A 16,744-nucleotide genomic window follows, 5' to 3' on the forward strand; every position below is an offset into this window, starting at 1 on the left:
CTAATTCCGTGTAACTTGTTTTTTGCTTCCCTTTCTCTCCCTCCCCTTCCTCTCCTTCTCCTTCTTTGGAAAGATTGAGGGCTTCGCGCTGTTTCATTTGGTGGCGAGCGCAGGAGATTAGTACACTGGAGTTTGGGGTTGACGCGCTTTTTCAAAAAAGTGTTTGTGATGACAGGTAGTGGCCTCGACAGCAAGGCTGGGCTGCTCCCCACGAGGGCGCGGGCTCCCGGCACCACACAGCGAGACTCGGGCTGGAGCTGAGCGCAGGCGTCTGAGGCGGACCACGGCCTGGGGAAGAAGCCTGGTGCCCTCCGAGTCTGGGCCTCCCCCGCCTGCCTGGAACTGGACGTGCCCCACTTGCAGTGGCTTCAAGCTCCGAGGCCAGGCGAGGATCAGGCCCTCCCTGTGTTCTGTACCCTAATCTTCCCCCAGGCTTCTGCTCCTAGGGAGACTCACGTCCTGCTGCTAACTTGGGAAGTTCCAGCCGGAGTTTGGCATGGGGCCGGGACATGCGGGCAGACAAGTACCAGTATTACACCTTTAAAGTCCAGATTCTATCTGGGGGGGTCGGGGTGGGAGAAGTACTAATCTTAAAACTAAGAGGTCAACCTCCTTTGGGAATGGAGATGGTTAAGTTTACACTCTCCTACACACTTGTCAAACTCAGGTCAAATTTCACCCACACTGGTCTCCATACCCTGGACTCCATCAGAAATTCCAAAGTGGCCCCTAACTAGCTGCCCTGGCTGAAAACTCCTGATCTTTACTTCTTCTAAACCTCACTAACCCTTTTTGAATGGCCTCAGGCCCCCAGGGTTGCCCAGGCTCCTCCCCATCCATGGGCCAACAAGGAACTCCCGAAATTGTGAACAAAAATCGAGGGATAAATAGGGGAAGTAGCCCGTCATCCTGGGTAGGACTAGAAGAGCTGGGTTTGTGCCCTCCGTCCAGGTGACACTTGGCTGGGCAATTAGAGGAGGAGTCTAGGGGTCCCAGAGGCCACACTAGGGTTCAGGAGCCTAGGCCTGGCCCCAGGATGTGGCCATTGCTGATACCTCAAAACCAGGAGCTCTGTTTCTTTCCTGAGGGCAAGACTTTGGAGTGTAAAATGGGAGAAGACATCTCCACCCTCTACCTCTGACTTCCTACGCAGCAACTAAGTAAGGCAGAGAGTGGGGCTCATCCTGCCAGACCTGGGTGCAGGCCTTGTCTGGGTTCTTTTTTGGGCTGGGTGCTCTGCTTCAGCGAAGAAGAGGTATTGGAGCCACAATTTGTAGGTCAAGCAAAAGAAGGAGCCACCCCTCCGCCTAGCACAGTCTCAGCCACCTTACTAAGCCCAGGCTATGGACTGACTGGGCACTGTAGCCCAAGGGTGCCCTCCAGGGCTCACCTAAGACCACAGTTGGAGAGGCCTGGGCACCCAAGCCCTTGGTGGTGGTGGGGGTCCCTGAGTATCGTTCATGTTTATGTCAGCCCCCTCTTATCTTATATGTAACAGCAATATATATGTTAATTGAAAACTTCTGAATTTAAAAAGGTTGTGACAAGTCATAATTTGTCCTGTCAATGCCTGGAATCCTTATTTATCTCTTTTGCTTGCCTCCCGCTCGCGCCTGTCAGCTAACAGCTTGCCTGACTCGTTGACTTCCTCACTCATGGCACGGAAATGACAAATGTGCTGTTTTATCCGTACAATTTATTTCATTATTGTTGCCAGCACGAAGCATCACAATCAATCATAAGGAAGTCCAGTTGGCAGGTGTCAATCTTGGTGTGTTTTTGTATGTCTCAGTCTATATTTAATCCAATTATAAGGGTCACGGAGTAAGTGCCAATCCTCTTGTTACAACTCACATCTTATTTAAGATTTAAAGTAAAAAAAAAAAAGTCAACTCAATCACATGGACATTTTAGGGGAAGGGAGGGGATGTCTTTGAAACCCCCATCTCTTTCTCTCTGCCTTCTCACCTCCAGTTTAAATTAGGCAGCCATCCTTTTTTATTAAAGAGTTGCAGAGAATCTGAGTTTTATGAGCATTTGTGTGCAAATGAAGGCTCTAGTTATTTTGCTAAAGTAGAAACAGGCTTAATGATGAGAGATCTTTCCGCTCATTGCCCATTCAAATACAATTGTAGATCGAAGGCGGCCTTGTCATGTTGAGAAAAAGTGAATTTCTAACATCCAGGACGTGCCTGTCTACTTTCAGCGAATTGCATCCAATCACCCCCAGGGAATTCAGCTAATGTCTCAGTCTCCACCCGGACAAGAGAGAGAAAGAAATCAAACATGGTACCACAGACTGACTTCACATGAAAATATTAAAAAAAAAAAAAGTCAGAGTTTTCTTCAATTGATTGTAATACAGATTTTCTTAGTGGGAAAGCAAGCTGGAAAGACTGGAAGATTTTTCTCAAACGTGCAAGAAAAGTTTATGGTGGGGTAGAACTGACTTAACAGAGAAGAAACCAATCATTTCTTTGAATGAGAGCAGAAAAATAATTGAATAGCAGAGAAACCAGTGTTGCACATAATCATGCCTTTATGCAGTCTTTTAGATCTGGGTAAAGGGACAGCAAATATTATCTATTCTACTTCCTTTTTTGATGCTCAGATTCATGAACATTCCTCCAGTTTTTATTTAAAATGGAATCTTGCTTAAAGGGAAGGAAGTGGAAGGGAGGGAAGCAAGAAACACATACACTAACTACTCAGTAAATTTAATTTCTGAGATAATATATGGATTTCTGGCTTGTACAGCTGTTTGAAATGACACACACACACACACACACACTATATATATATATATATATATATATATATATATAGTATTTTCCTCAATTAATCAGACTTTTCCCTCTCCCTCGATTAATTTTTATACGAACAGCTTTATTAAGCCCCTTTATGAACTAGCACCCGCCCAGGAATAATAATTAAAAACAGAAGTTAACAGCATGCGTTATCGTCCAGACGTAGTAAAATGAAATTAAAATACTAAGATGGAAAAATCAATTTCGACTTTTCAATTGTTCGGGAGACTCAGTGTCATTCTCAGTGAAAAGACAAATAACCAATTCCCACCCACCCTGTAGCACAGATCCGGCAGGAGGGGCTCCGCCAATCTGGAAGCCTTTATTTGCACAAAGTAGTTGAGGGAGGGGGAAAAGAGAGCGAGAAACATACCTTGGACATGAACAACAGATCTCTGCTACACTTCAAGCCAACAACCGGCTATCTTCTCCCCTAGTCTCCTTCCAAGCAAGCCTCGCCCTGTAATCTCTCCTCTCGCTCCCTCACTCCACTCTTACCCGCAGTCTCAGGCCCTTCAATCCCATCCTCCTCCCAACCTCGGGTGGAAGGGAGGCTCTGGGTTTTCTCGCCGTCACAAGCCGGGGGTGACCAGGGAAACCCTCTGGGCAAGCGGCTGCCGAGCTCGGCTCGCTGCTGCGGTGGAGAAGCAGAGCCGGAGACTCTCCTGGGTGTCGGCGAATTTCAGGCTGAGCTAGCCTGAGCTGGGGGGAAGCCTGGAAGGAGAGGGGTTCCTTTCCAGTTTCGGGCCCTTTGCACACCACCTGCAGCCTGCCTTGGGTCGCACTCCCCCCATCCCGGGACTGCGAGTCGTCGATGATGCCCCGGGCCGCCCGTGTTGCCGTTCTGCCCGTGCGGCCTACAGAAATCTGCCTGTGCCCAGGTGGGGCAAGGATAGGCCTCGCGGACTGGGCACCACGAAGACTTTGGCCCAGACAAGCTACCCACAAGGCGGGCTTGAAGGGGAGCCCCGGCTTTCGGGTTCTGGAAGGATCTCCAGAGTCTTCCTGGGTCACCAGCTAGCTGGGGTACCGAGCTCTGGCAGCCGTACAACTCGCATCCTCCCGGGTGGCCACCTCAGCGCCAGCTTCCTCCCGCCCTGCTTCCGTGCCCAGGGCAAATGGAGAGCGGCTTGTGCGTTGGCCGGCAGCTCGGAAGGGCCTAGTCCGGCCTCGCCTCCACCGCCCGATGCTCCAGCTCGCCCCGAGCGCGCCCTTTATTGACAGGCAGATAAGAAGGCGGCGGCCGTGGCGTTTCCAGCGTCGCTCTCGAGCACCCTGCTGGGTTGCAGGGATCCGCGCACACTTAATGGCCCGGACTCCAAGCAAACCCGGAGCAGCCTTCGTGGCGGAGGCTCACAGAGGGGGCAGGTGGGAAGCGAGCCGCGGACAGAAACTAGGGAGTCCGAAGGCCTACTCAAGCCCGAGGCCTACCCGCAGTCCAAACTCCAAGGCGGACCTTGGGGGCGGGGGAGACCTCAGGACATCTGGGGCCGGGGCCTCGACCAGATACTGGAGGTGAGCTGGGAGCTTACCAAGAAACTAGGTCACGGGAGGCGGCCGATGGCGACGGAAAAACCAGAGCAAACTCCTCCCGGAGCGCCACTCCCCGGCTGACTACCCCTGATCAGATCAGTGGGGTCCTGGGCCAGATCAGAGAGGCCGGTGGAAGGGGTTGGGGGTGGTGGAAGGACGCTCCTTGCCCCCGACACTGGAAGACCAGGGGTTTGGAACCGGGAGGAGTGTGGGGAGTGTTTGTAAATCAGTGAAACACCACGCTTAGACCTCACCGCCGACAGGCTCCCATTTCCCTTTTCCATCATCACTCCCCTACCTACCCTCGACGGACAGAGTAGAAAGAAAAGAAAAAAGTATTAAGTCCGGCAGGGAGCTGGACGGATCGAGAGGAGGCGGCAGGCGGGCTGCCTGGAGCCGCCTCCCGGCCGGTTGCGAAGTCACACACCTATCCAGGTGTGCCGGGAGCGGGAGCGGGGACCGCTGGACCTCGCGCGCCTCGGCGCCATCTGTGCTCTGCTCTCCCTCTGCCGCCCCCGCTCGAGCAAGGCTTGCCGGAGCCGGCCCCCGGGTCATCCTCTGGCCTAGACGTGCCCCTCCTGGCCTCCACACAGACTCGCCCCGGTCTTCAGGGGCTTGGCCTCCCACGGGCTGCCTAAAGGCGGTTCCACGCCCCACCGCTTTCCCTGCCGCCACCTCGTCAAGCGCCCCCTGCCCCTCCGGGCCGGACCTCTGTCACTTCCAAGTTCGAGACCCGGAAGGAAGCAGAAAAGGAAGGGATTGGACACTGAGAAGCCCCCTCCCCTGCTAGGGAGGAGGGAGGGAGACACCAGAATGACAACGCGGGTCTAAGTCCCCGTCACAAGACAGCTAGGCCCAGCTCGACTAAGCCACCTCCCGGTCCACAGCGCATGAAAGGAGGGAAAAAAAAAAAAAAAAAAGCACAGACCACCAGGTTAGTATCCTGCCAATCCTGCTCCAATTTCTGTTGTGTCCTCGGCTCCAGGAAGGGGAATCTTGACTTCAGAATCGGGGACTTTCCTATTTTCCTCCTCCAGGCCACAAAGTCAACAGTTAACCTCTAAGTCAAAGAGTAATAAAATCACCTACATTTCCTACGTGACTGGAACCTAAGGGTGGTGAGGGGGATCCACGGACGGATCAGACTGACAGGCGCCTTTTGGGTGTCTCCTTCTGAGAACCCAGCGGACCATGAGAACTTTGGCTTAGCCAAAGAGGGAGCGGATTGTCCGTGCTCTTCCTGAGCCGCCCCGTCTACACCCAGCTGGTGACTTGTAGGCGCCATGGCCAGGTTGGGGTACCCATCTCTCCTCGAACTCCTCCTGCAAACGATTCCTGCCAAGTCTCGCTCTCAAACCCAGCGCCACCTCCGGTCCCTCTGATGAAGTGATTTCCTCCGAGGATCTGAAGAGGGGATCATCGGTGGGCACCCGGAAATGCAGTTGCCCAGCCCAGAGAAAGGGACTCGCGTGCCAGGCGGGGAGGAAGAGCGCACTCAGGAGGACTAGTTTCCTTGCGGTTGACTCTACGGCCTAAAGGAGGGCGGGGCGGGTCAAGATGGGTTGGGCGTGGGCAGCCCAGGGCTGGGCCCAGTAAGGCCGTGGCAGGGCACTGAGCGGGCCGGACTCGGGATGGGGAGGGGAGGCTCCCGCCCGGCGCGAGCGCAACTCTGCACGGAGCAGAGCCCAACTCTGGTCGCCATGACGTCACGCGGGTCCGGCAGCCAATGAGGACCTCGCTGGCATGGATATTAAGGAAAGTTAGCGCCTGCCTGAGCACCCTCTTTTCTTATCATTGACATTTAAACTCTGGGGCAGGTCTTCGCGTAGAACGCGGCTGTCAGATCTGCCACTTGCCCCTGCGGAGCGGCGGTGAGAAGTGTGGGAACCCGCGCCGCCAAGCTCACCTGCCTCCCCGCCCTCGGTTCCCAGGTAACCGCCGGGTCTCCGGCCCCGGCTCCGCTCGGACCCGTGCCGTCCCTCTGCTGCCCACGACGGTGTCCCCAAACCAAGCCGGCCGGCCCCAAGTAGCCCAGGGGCTTGATTTTTGCTTTTAAAAGGAGATAAAGGTGGAAGGGAATTACCGAGGGCAGGATAAAATGGGAGGTTGGGGGGGTGGGTATCTTGTTCTTGCCGAGCGTGCTTTTCTGCAATAGTGGCAAAACGTCCCAGTGTTTTGAGTGGACTTCCAGTTGAGTGCTGAGCTGCGGGGAGGGGTTGAGAGGGAAGTGGGAAAAGGGAGACAGGGATCTGCTGGTACTGTCTGCTGCAGCCTCTTGCGATCGTGAGACATGCTGGGGGTGGGGGTGATGCAGTTTGTACCTGGAACTCCCTTGACTAGCAGTTCGCGACATTCACGCGTGCAGAGGTCCCCACCCGAGCCAGGAGTGCGTAGAAACGCCCCGCCGCGCGGGTCGGGCGAAGTGCAGCAAAAGTTTCCGGCGGCTGCAAAGTGTAGATAGTTGCGCCGAAACAAAGTCTTAGAGATAGGAGTTCGTTTCTCGGAAAGGAGAGGAGGACGAAAGAATGCTGCCCACAGAGCTGGGCAGCGCATAAAGCACGCAGCGTGCGATTTGAGCTTCACTTCGGAAGACCTAATAATTAGCGATTCTCACTGAGCTAGAACGCGGGCTCGGGTTACCGCGGGCGCTGCGCTAGCTGCCCGGGTGGGAAGATCGTGGGCGCCAGGGTAGTCGGGCCTCTGAGTGCCGGGGAGAGCAGCGCCCAGCTAGCTACTCTCACGTCCCAGGACTACCCAAGCCGACCGCCGGAAGTTTCTCCAAAGTGAGTCAGGTTAGAGACGACCCCAAACTACCTCTTGGTTCAGGAGTCTAGCCCCACGCAGCCGGAGATGCCAGAAAGGCTTACGCCAGGCACTGGAGCACCCGCCTGAGAGGTTGGGGGGCCTCTAGGTGAGGCCTGGGTTCTCCCCACTGCTGCTGGCATCCCCTCTCTAGACTTTCTGGGGGCACCTTCGGTGCCATTTCTATTTCAGGCACCTGTGACAGGTGCTCAGGACCACCGCCCAACTCTGAGCAATGGCCGCCCTCTGCCCACCTTGTCCAGGAAGCCCGGGAAGGAGAGAAGTGGCCACGCAGCCGAGCGCCTTACCTGGGCCTGGGGTCCTCTCCTCCGCGGGTTCCGTTCTCCAGAGCCGGGCGGCTAGCAGGTTACCCGCTTCGCAGTGGGAAGTGAACCTTCTCCTCCAGTCATAAATCAAACCCAGCCATCCTCGGGCCTCCTCCCTCATTAGAGATGTTTATTGGAGATTGTGTTTATTCGGCTGTCACGGCGAGAAAACGCACTGACATAATTACCTCTGACCAGAGTCCTCGCCCCGCGCCCAGGGCGAGCCGGGGACCTCCTCTGTCGCCTTCTCCGTCCCCTGTCTTTGATCAGAGGGCACATGCAGTTGGCTTGTTTATTTTTTCTCTCAGATCCACTCATATAATTTGGATTATTGAATCAGTTACTATTCAAATTTCCCCAAGGTCTGGACGTTTATTTATTTTAGAATTTTAAAGGAAAGCCGAAGGGTACCAAACACCCCTCCGAGGCAGAAGGGGGCAGCGCTGGAGAGACGGAAGGAGAGTCCTTCTCGCTGCGCAAACTTTCCGGCCCGCCCCGCTGCGGCGCGCTGGGGGCCAGACGCCACCGTGCGCTGGAGCCCGGCCGGAGCAGTGGGGAGTTGCCCGGAGGAATGGGTGTCGATATCGGTGGCGATATTTATTGTTTTATTCATCATTCTCTCTGCTCTCGGGAGGAATGAATCTGAGGCTTCAGGGCCCCGGGCTGAGTTTTCTTAAAACTCTCGAGGGCCGAACTCGGTGGAGCCAACCCGCAGCTCCTCCCCCGCGCCTCTCGCCCCGGGTCGCTCCTCGGCTTTGGTTTTCCCTGCTAGTCAGGTTTGTAAGTCACTATCTGTGAAACTGAGTTAGGAAGTGATGAAAAGCGTCGAATTGTTTCCTAATTGATAATACTTTTTTTTTTTTTGGTGACGGGGCTGACCAGTATCTGGGATCTCCGCTTTTGATCCCTCGCTGCCGCCTCTGTTCTCCAATCGCTAATAAAACTCGCATTGAGCCCCTTAGTGCCTTGATTAACAGGCAGATTAACTCTTACCAGGGTGGGGAACAGCTTGTCCCAATCAATGTCATTTTAAAAGCCCGTCAGGATACGCTCAGCTCCGGTTCCTGGCTGCTCGAGCGAGCCAGCCATGACATTTGCTCCCTCCTCCTTCCCCTGCCGCAAACCCCACAGCAAAGCCCTCAGTTTCCAGCCCGCGTGTTCCCTGCGCCAATCCAGGACAAATTGCAGGACTCGGTCCCTCGCCTTTAAAAACAGGCAGCTGTTTAGAGAGGGAATCTCCAGGGAGAAGGGACTGAGGTGGCCTTGGCTTGCTTTTCATTTGAAGCAGAACTCTGGCCTCTGAAGGGCGGAGGTTACAGGGAAAGGAGCGCTGGAGAGCCTGGGTAATGAAATGAACAGCAAACTTTCCTAGAAACCATATTTGTAAAAATCGGAGAGTGCTGTTACTTGCAAGTATGTGCATGTGTCCTGCACATCAGGAGTTTTAAACCTGGTCCCTATCTAGACAACAGCATGTAGGGTCCAGAAAGCAAAGGCTTGAGAGTCCAACCTGCGGGGCAGCAGGGATCTCACAGTTGGGATTTTTTTTTTTTTTTTCTGAGTATTGGAGGGGGAGGTGTGAGAAAGAGACGCTTGCCGCCTAATGTGAATGGAAGAGAATCGAACCCAGAGGGTGCTGAGACACACTTGCCATTTGGCAGGAGGCGAGGAAGGGCGAGGGCACCGCGGCTTTCCCCAGCCTAGCGTGGCCACAGCCCGGAGGCGCCACCCGTCCGGCTTCTGCTCTCCTCCGCTTCCCGGCGCTCTGGGCTCGGCGAGGCTGCCGAGTGAGCTGGAAACCCGCAGGTTGCTGGAGAAAAGAGAGAGGCCCGAGGGGAGAAGGCGCCCCTGGCTGGGCGGCAGGATGGTCGCCTTTGCGTTTGGTGCTCGTTGGACCCGTTTCGTCAGCTCCACGAGGCTGGGAACCCACTTTCCCAGGGCCTGCAGAGAGAGGGAGAGCCGTTTCAGGCTCTGCAAAGTGACGCAGGTGTTGGCGGAGACTTTTCTCCTCCAAAGAAAAGCTCTCCTCCGCCCTGACCAGCACGCCAGCCCCGCTCCTCTGCTAGGCGGTGGAAAGCTGCAGTTCAGAGGTGTCACAGCACCGGGTGGGAGACTCTTGGTTCCGAAGCCGGGAAGCAAGCGAACATTCTTCACGAGCCGGGCATGGCTTTGCCTCGCCAGAGGCCGCCCTCCGGGCGGGAAACCTGAAGATCGGGCAGGGGGCGAATGCCAGGGACCGCTAGGGGTGAGATGCTGCCCGACCTCACACTTACGCACCAATACTGACCAGAGACTCCGGGCACTCAGGCGAGCGGCGATCCCCCAGCGCGACTCCTTCGGCAAAGACAGCCTCCCCCTACCGGGTGGGATGACCCGGGCAGCCCCTGCGGGAACAGGCCAGAGAAAAGTCCTCCTCCGACGCCAAAGGGTGAGGGCGGGGGCGGGGGGGGGGGTACCTAGGGAGAGGCGGGAAAAGGCGAGAAAGAAATGGAAGGCGCGACTCCCTCCCTCCAACCCCGACTCGGAGGGCAGCAAGTGGGCCTCGGTCTTGTTGGAAGCCGCAATTAAAATGGCGACCTAGGAATTGTCTCAATTTTGCGCACACCTCTGGCCCTGGCGCGCTGCAGCTCCGTCCCAGTCCCCCAACCTGCCCTGTCGCACCCCGAACAGGTACTTGGCAGAGGGCGCCAGGCGGCCCGAGGCAGAACGGCACCCCCGCCCTCCTTGAGGCTAGCCCAGAGAGGACAGGAACTCAAGCTCTCCTCCCTGCTCTCCTCCAACTTTGAAAACTCTGCCTCTCGGCGGGCTGAGCTCCCCCCTCCCCCAAATATTGACACATTGGAAGCTGCCAAGTCCTTTTTTTGTTTCTTGTTTGTGCAGAGTGGTTTCCAAGAGTCCTTCTCTGAGCCCCCACCTTCACCCAATGACGTCAGTGGCATTCACTCCCGCTCCTCGCCTCTTATGATTTTTTGTTGTTGTTTAAAACTTTTCTCCGAGGTGAGGTGGGGGTGGGAGGGTGGGAGAAGGAGCTGATTCAAAGAGCTAGTGCCCAGGGGGGAAATAGCAACAAGATTACGGCTGCTTCTCTCTAAGGCAAAGCTTAAGAAGGTGCTAATCCACTCGGTCGCTAATTGAGAGGTTGTAAAAATGATATTCGCCTCCAATTCGGACAGTCTCTAGGATTCCTCCCCCCGCCGCTTATGCTCAGTGGACTTGAGTTGGAGCTTCTTTACTGATTGTTACGAAGTAAAGGGAGAGAGAAAAAGAATGCAGGCTCTCGCTGGTCTGGGATGGGCCCGCTGCCTCGCTGCCTGGGATCCTCTGAAAGTCGCGGTCCTACGAAGTCTCGCACAGAAGGCGCCGACCGGGGCGCCCATCGCCACCTCCTTAGCTTCTTTGGTTTGGGTTTTCTCCCGGCCCTGTATGGCTCCTGGGCCGCTGGAAGGGCCTTCCGCAGGCCGAGATGGTGATCGGGTTGTGCTACCCCAACTCTGGTCCAGATAGGGGAGACCTCCCAGCTCACCCCGCAGCTCTGCCCGGCCTCTCCGCTGCGGCGTTAGTGGGCGCAGGTAGGGGAGGAGAACGTAAGACCCACGTTAGGCCCGGAGCCGGCCCAAGGCAGCCTGCAGCCTCCTCGGGGTCCCAGCTCCCGGGGCAGCCGTCGCGCCGCGTGTCAGCGGTGAGTTCAGGTGGCAGAGACTTTATTGATGAGCTCTGACTTTTTGCACTTTGCACAAGTGGAGAGGAGTCAAGTCTACCTGGCGACGGCTTCCTCTCAGCCTCCCTACCTCAGCTCTTCCAACCCCATCCTCTTTTGTCGGATCCTGGGGTGTGTGCCCCATCCCAAACCTTCCCCTTTCCTTGCCTCGCGACCTGCAAGTTCCAAGAGAGCCCGGAATTTTGCCGGAAGGGGCAGCCGCTCCCTCCCCTGTCACCTTAACTGCGGGCACCGAGGGGAGCCTTTGGAGTGTACTGAGGTGTGTCCTAATCGTCCGGCATTCAACAAATGGACTTGTGGTGTGTGGTCAGAAGAGAAAAGCCATTTACTTACTTTCCTCCCCGGTTTTCTGGCAACAGCTGAAGGGGAATTGCCTCCGTGGACTGAGCAGACCCAGGAGAGGGAACCGTCGTGCGAAAGACTCACACACCACAGAAGATAACTGGTGGCACACACGGATACACGCTGACACGCCGACATCGCGAGCGAGCGAGAACGCGCGCGCGCGCGCAACACACACACACACACACACACACACACACACACTCTCCCAGCATTGGTCGTTTCCCTCCACTCCAGGCCTCCACCCCCCTTCTTATCTCCCCCTTGCGTCCCCTCCTCTCGGGCGCCTGGAAAAACAGCCGCACTGTCAACAAATGGCACGTGGGAGAAGTTGGTGAGTGTTTGGTGAGGACTCTTCAGGCTTTTCACAAGAACCCTCTGTACACAAAGTAAGTGGCGTGTTTGCTCGGGCCTCTCCAGCCCCGGCTGTGCCTCCGCTCCACTGCGCACCGCGCCTTCCGAAAGGAGAACGAACAGAAGAAAGGGCCGGGGGAGCGAGGGTCGGGGAATGGGCAGGCCCCAAAGGCCTGCACTGGGAAGGCCGCCTGGCCTCGCCAAGTGCCCGGCCGGGCGGCCTCCTCTCGGCCTAAGCTTCGCCTTAGCCTCAGCGCGAGTGTGGCTGCCGGGACCCAGTGACGCTAACGCCCTTTTCTCGTCGTCTTCTCCGCGGCCAGGTGGGCTAGGGCGCGGCCACTGCGGTGTTCGCGTCCCAGGGTCCAGACGGAGATGGGGTAGGGACGCGAGGGGAGGGCGGGCGGAGACGGGGCAGCAGGCCACGCTGCACAGGAGTTGGCAAGAAAGAGAAGCGCGCAGCTACAGAAACTTGCTCCATCCATGAGCTGTGAGTCCCGCGCCCAGCTGAAGTGTGTGGGAGGCGCGACCCCCAGCTCAGCGGCCTTCACTCCACCCCTCAAGTTCGCGGCCACAGAGCTGGCCGCGCTGATTCCCGGAGTGCTCTGAGCCTTAGAGATGTCGCGAGCGCCAGCCCCAGAGCCCAGGCGCGGGGGGCCCAGCGCCGGGGAGAGCAGCGGGGACACACCGGCGGGGCCGAAAACAAGTGTATTCATATTCAAACAAACGGACCAATTGCACCAGGCGGGGAGAGGGAGCATCCAATCGGCTGGCGCGAGGCCCCGGCGCTGCTTTGCATAAAGCAATATTTTGTGTGGGAGCGATCCGTGCATTTGCATGTTGCGGAGTGATTAGTGGGTTTGAAAAGCGAACCGTGGCTCGGCCTCATTTCCCGCTCTGGTTCAGGCGCAGGAGGAAGTGTTTTGCTGGAGGATGATGACAGAGGTCAGGCTTCGCTAATGGGCCAGTGAGGAGCGGTGGAGGCGAGGCCGGGCGCCCGGCACACACACATTAACACACTTGAGCCATCACCAATCAGCATAGGTGTGCTGGCTGCAGCCACTTCCCTCACCCACACTCTTTATCTCTCACTCTCCAGCCGCTGACAGCCCATTTTATTGTCAATCTCTGTCTCCTTCCCAGGGATCTGAGATTTGCTCTCACACACCAAACCAGCAGCGTCCGTGGAGAAAACTCTCGCCAGCAACTCCTTTAAAACACCGTCATTTCAAACCGTTGTGGTCTTTAAGCAACGACAACAGAAAAAAAAAAAAAAATCAAACAAAACTCTTGACAGGAGCTTTGACTAGAGAGGATGCCTCAGAAAGGTGAGTCCGCTTCTTTCTTCTTGCTTCATTTTTATTGCAATATTCAGGCAGGTCTCCCCCTTCCTCCCCCCTTCCTTCCTCCCTCTCGCCCGTCCCCTCCCCCACTGCTACGCCGGGAGAGTTGGACCGGAGAAGTTTCCACGCAGGAGCCCAAACTTTCTACTTCCAGCGAAAGCCGGCGTCAGAGGGCGACCGCCGGCGAGCGGGAGCAGCGCAGGGCTCGGGGCGGCCGGCCCGCTCAACCCCAGCGCCAGCGCCAGCGCAGCGCGGGTTGATCTCGCAGGAAGGACCAAGGTTCTGGGCGCCGCAGCCTCCGCGGCTCCCGGCCACAGCGTTGCCAAATGCTCCCGGCCGGCCGGAGAGGACGAAGAGGCTCTGCGGTGCCACAGGCCCAGGAACGGCTGCAGCGATCGGCCGCCGCCGGCCGCTTTGTCCAGTCTCGGGCCCAGCGAGCGCGCAGAGAGCCGCGCGCCGAGGGAGCGCCGAGGGAGCCGGCTCGCCTCGCCGCCGCCCGCCCGCCCTCCGGCTTTGTGCGGCGCTCTCCCGGGCTCCGAGGAATCCGCTGGCACCCGAGCGCTCAGGACAGCCGCGCCCGCCGCCAGCTCGAGCAGTCAGTCGGCACTGCAGCCCCACGCCGGAGGCCGAAAGAAAGAGCGAGGGAGCGGGAGCCGGGAAGGAAGCTGCCAGGCCCGGGCGGTGGAACGCGCGCTCCGAGGGAGCTCGGAGACGAACGGGAGGATTGTCAGCTTCCATCAAGCCCCCAGGCTCTGGCCCCCAACTTGGGCGCAGAGCTCGGAACTTGAAAACTCTCTGCGCCCCGGGTTTTCCCCAACCTTCGCCCTCACCCAGCGAAAGCTGGGGTCCTCCTTGTCCCAGCGTTCGGTGGGTATTTTTCCTTGTCTTCCTCTGACAAAGCTGCCCTGATGTTGCCATTTCAACAAGTTTCGAGGTGGAAAGGTTGTTTGTTTATTTTAATCCAAAGCTCCTGATTTTTTCCTTTGTGAGGCCTTTAGAAAAATCAATATGAAAGCAGTGGCTTTCCGTTGGTCTGATCACATCCTCTCCCTGCTAATTAGTCTGAGTAATTCGAGAGCTTTTCGATTCTAAGGCCCCAGGAGAAAAAGTGTCTTTTCAAAGTTCATAAAGTTGTTGCCTCTTTCCTTGTGCAGATTTTCTCAGTCTCCCTGCACCATAATAGCCCTGAATTTTAGCAAGTGTAATTGGGGGGAAATGGAGTTGAATTTCAAGTGGAAATGCTTTCTTTTTCGAGTGCTAAAACGCGGCCCTCCAGTCATGAGTGATTTCTAGAAAGTTTAAAAACAAAGTGAACGGTGGTTTCTCTCTGTCTCTCTCTCTTTTTTTCTCATTTTATCCAAAGCTCCCTAAGCCATACTGGACGTTTAACTAGAACTTGGGAAGATTTGAGGAGGGGGTGGGAGCAGAAAATGAAAAGCAAAGACCTTGAAAGCCTGGCGAGTTTACGGAGGAGAAATAATAGTTTGTTGCCATTGACATTACATTTTTTATAGCTGGTGACCTTTGCAAACGTCTGAAGGTAATTTGATTAGTTGTTGTCTTATTTGGCCCTAGAGAGTAAAACTTTGTCATCTTAATTGGTAATTACTCTTTGGCTGGGGGCGGGGAGGGCCAAAAGTGAGCTCTCCCCTTCACCCTAGCTAAGAAGTTTGGAGATGGTTTTGAGAATGAAGTAATTAAAACAACAGCAGCAAAACTGAGGCTTGGATCTGGGATAGGGAGGCAGTGGCCCAGTGGCCTAGTGGACCACAGCAAGGCGACTCCGAGGTGTTTGGAGACTCCCTTCCTTTCCCAAATGGGTCTCTGACTGGGCTAGGGCTATAGGAAGCCCCGAGGTTGAGCTGGGGGGCTGAAGCTGTGGCTGAGGTGGGGGGAGTCTAGTCTCCGCGAGAGTGCTTCCGGGTGTGATGCCTGGCTTCCCGGGTTGCTTTTGCACTGTGTTAACGATTACTTAAGTAATGAGATAGCTTCTTAGTTGAGAGGAGGGTGGGAAAGGAGCAAAACCAGGATTTGAAATGCTTCCACCTTCCCAGCTGCTTGGAAAATTAATCGGTTAGGCCTCTCTGGAATCAGCTAGTGATTTTTTAAAAATGGCTCCAAGAATGTACCAACCTGGACTGGGGGCATTCGGTTGTGGTTAAGTATAGGTATAGGTTACAGTAGGAAGTTTTACCCTTCTAAGGGAATTTCAGTCCCCCTTCTCCCCACCAGCTACTATTTGCAGTTTCAGAATCCGACTTGGTGTGTGGGGGGAGTTGGGCATTCTGCAGAAAGTTGGGTTTTTCTGCGTCTCCTGGACTTGACTTGGTCTCGGGGATGGAGAGACAGGAGAGCGGCTTTGGGAAACTGCCTTGGGAAGCTGGAGGAAAGTCCTCTAAGTTTATTTTTATGGATTTAAGCTTCCTCCCAGCTAGTTAATAAATTAGACCATGAATAGCCTTGAAGAAAAAAAAATTTTGCTTCTTAGAATTCTTTACTTGCAGACAGGCAAAATTAATAATCATAATAGGCAAAACAGAAAAAAGAATGAATATTTTAATTTTTTAAGCAGGGAAAGTGATGCTGTGACTATTTAATTATTTTACATTTTTTTTTTTTTGGCAAACCTTTTGAATGGGTTCTTTATTGTAACTCTCTCTTCCCAATTGAGCTCCCCACGGTGCCGTTGTATCTTTTTACAGCCCCTAACAACTCACACCAGTAACACAATTACCTCCAGATATTTATAACAAGAAATTACTTTTCTATTTTCTCCCCCACCCAGAACCTACTTCTTAAGAGAAGACAGGGAGGGGTAGTGGTGGAGGAGGTGTTAACCTTGGGGGACTAGCACTGGGTCAGGACTTACAAAGCGAGAAGTGTCCCTCTGTTCCCTTTAAGAGTTGGTGAGTTGTTGGTACCTTTGGTTGGAAGCTGTGTTGCTAGTTAGGGAGATTCGGTTTTGCTCTTTGGGTTTGAGGAGAGCTGGAGAATAGAAGCCATTGTTCGCTCTCTGTAGGCTTTGTCGGCCACGCTCACCCCCTCCTGTTTGTACTTTTTAAAGCAGTGAGGCGAGGTAGACAGCGTGTGTCACAGTACAGTAAAAGGGGGGAAGATCTAAACACCAAAAGAGAAGTTAATCACAATAAGTGAGGTTTTGGGGGGAAAAAGTTGGGCTTGCCACTTTCAAAGTCCCAGAAAGAATGGAAGTGAATGGCGATCAAGCCGACTGGGAAGCTTTGAGGGGAAGAGTGAAGGATAAAGAGGTAACCAAAGACTTGGGTTGGGGGGAGGGGGTTGGGGCAACTGGGGTAGTGAAATTCTTGAAAGGAGTAATGGTTCTGACATCCTCCCAAGCAGCCCCAGCCTGCACCCTCAAGCACTCTGAAGTTCCAGGGTCCTCTGTGCTTCACCTCTAAACTTCAGGTATAAGCCCCCCTTCTCCCAGCTCTTGGCTTCTTCTCCTAACCCCACTGTTTCTCTTGTTCTCTCCTTTTCTTTCCCTAGTTCTTGGTATTTTTG

At 55.1% G+C, this 16,744-nt stretch overlaps 1 protein-coding gene across 1 annotated transcript in view; it reads left to right on the top strand.

Annotated features, from left to right (window-relative positions):
- The window catches only part of IMMP1L (inner mitochondrial membrane peptidase subunit 1), a 478,402-nt gene that overhangs the window by 101,648 nt on the left and 360,010 nt on the right, over positions 1–16,744 (top strand). The window lies entirely within an intron of this gene.

Source organism: Bos mutus, chromosome 15 (assembly GCF_027580195.1).
Source record: "Bos mutus isolate GX-2022 chromosome 15, NWIPB_WYAK_1.1, whole genome shotgun sequence".
Classification (NCBI taxonomy): Eukaryota; Metazoa; Chordata; class Mammalia; order Artiodactyla; family Bovidae; genus Bos; species Bos mutus.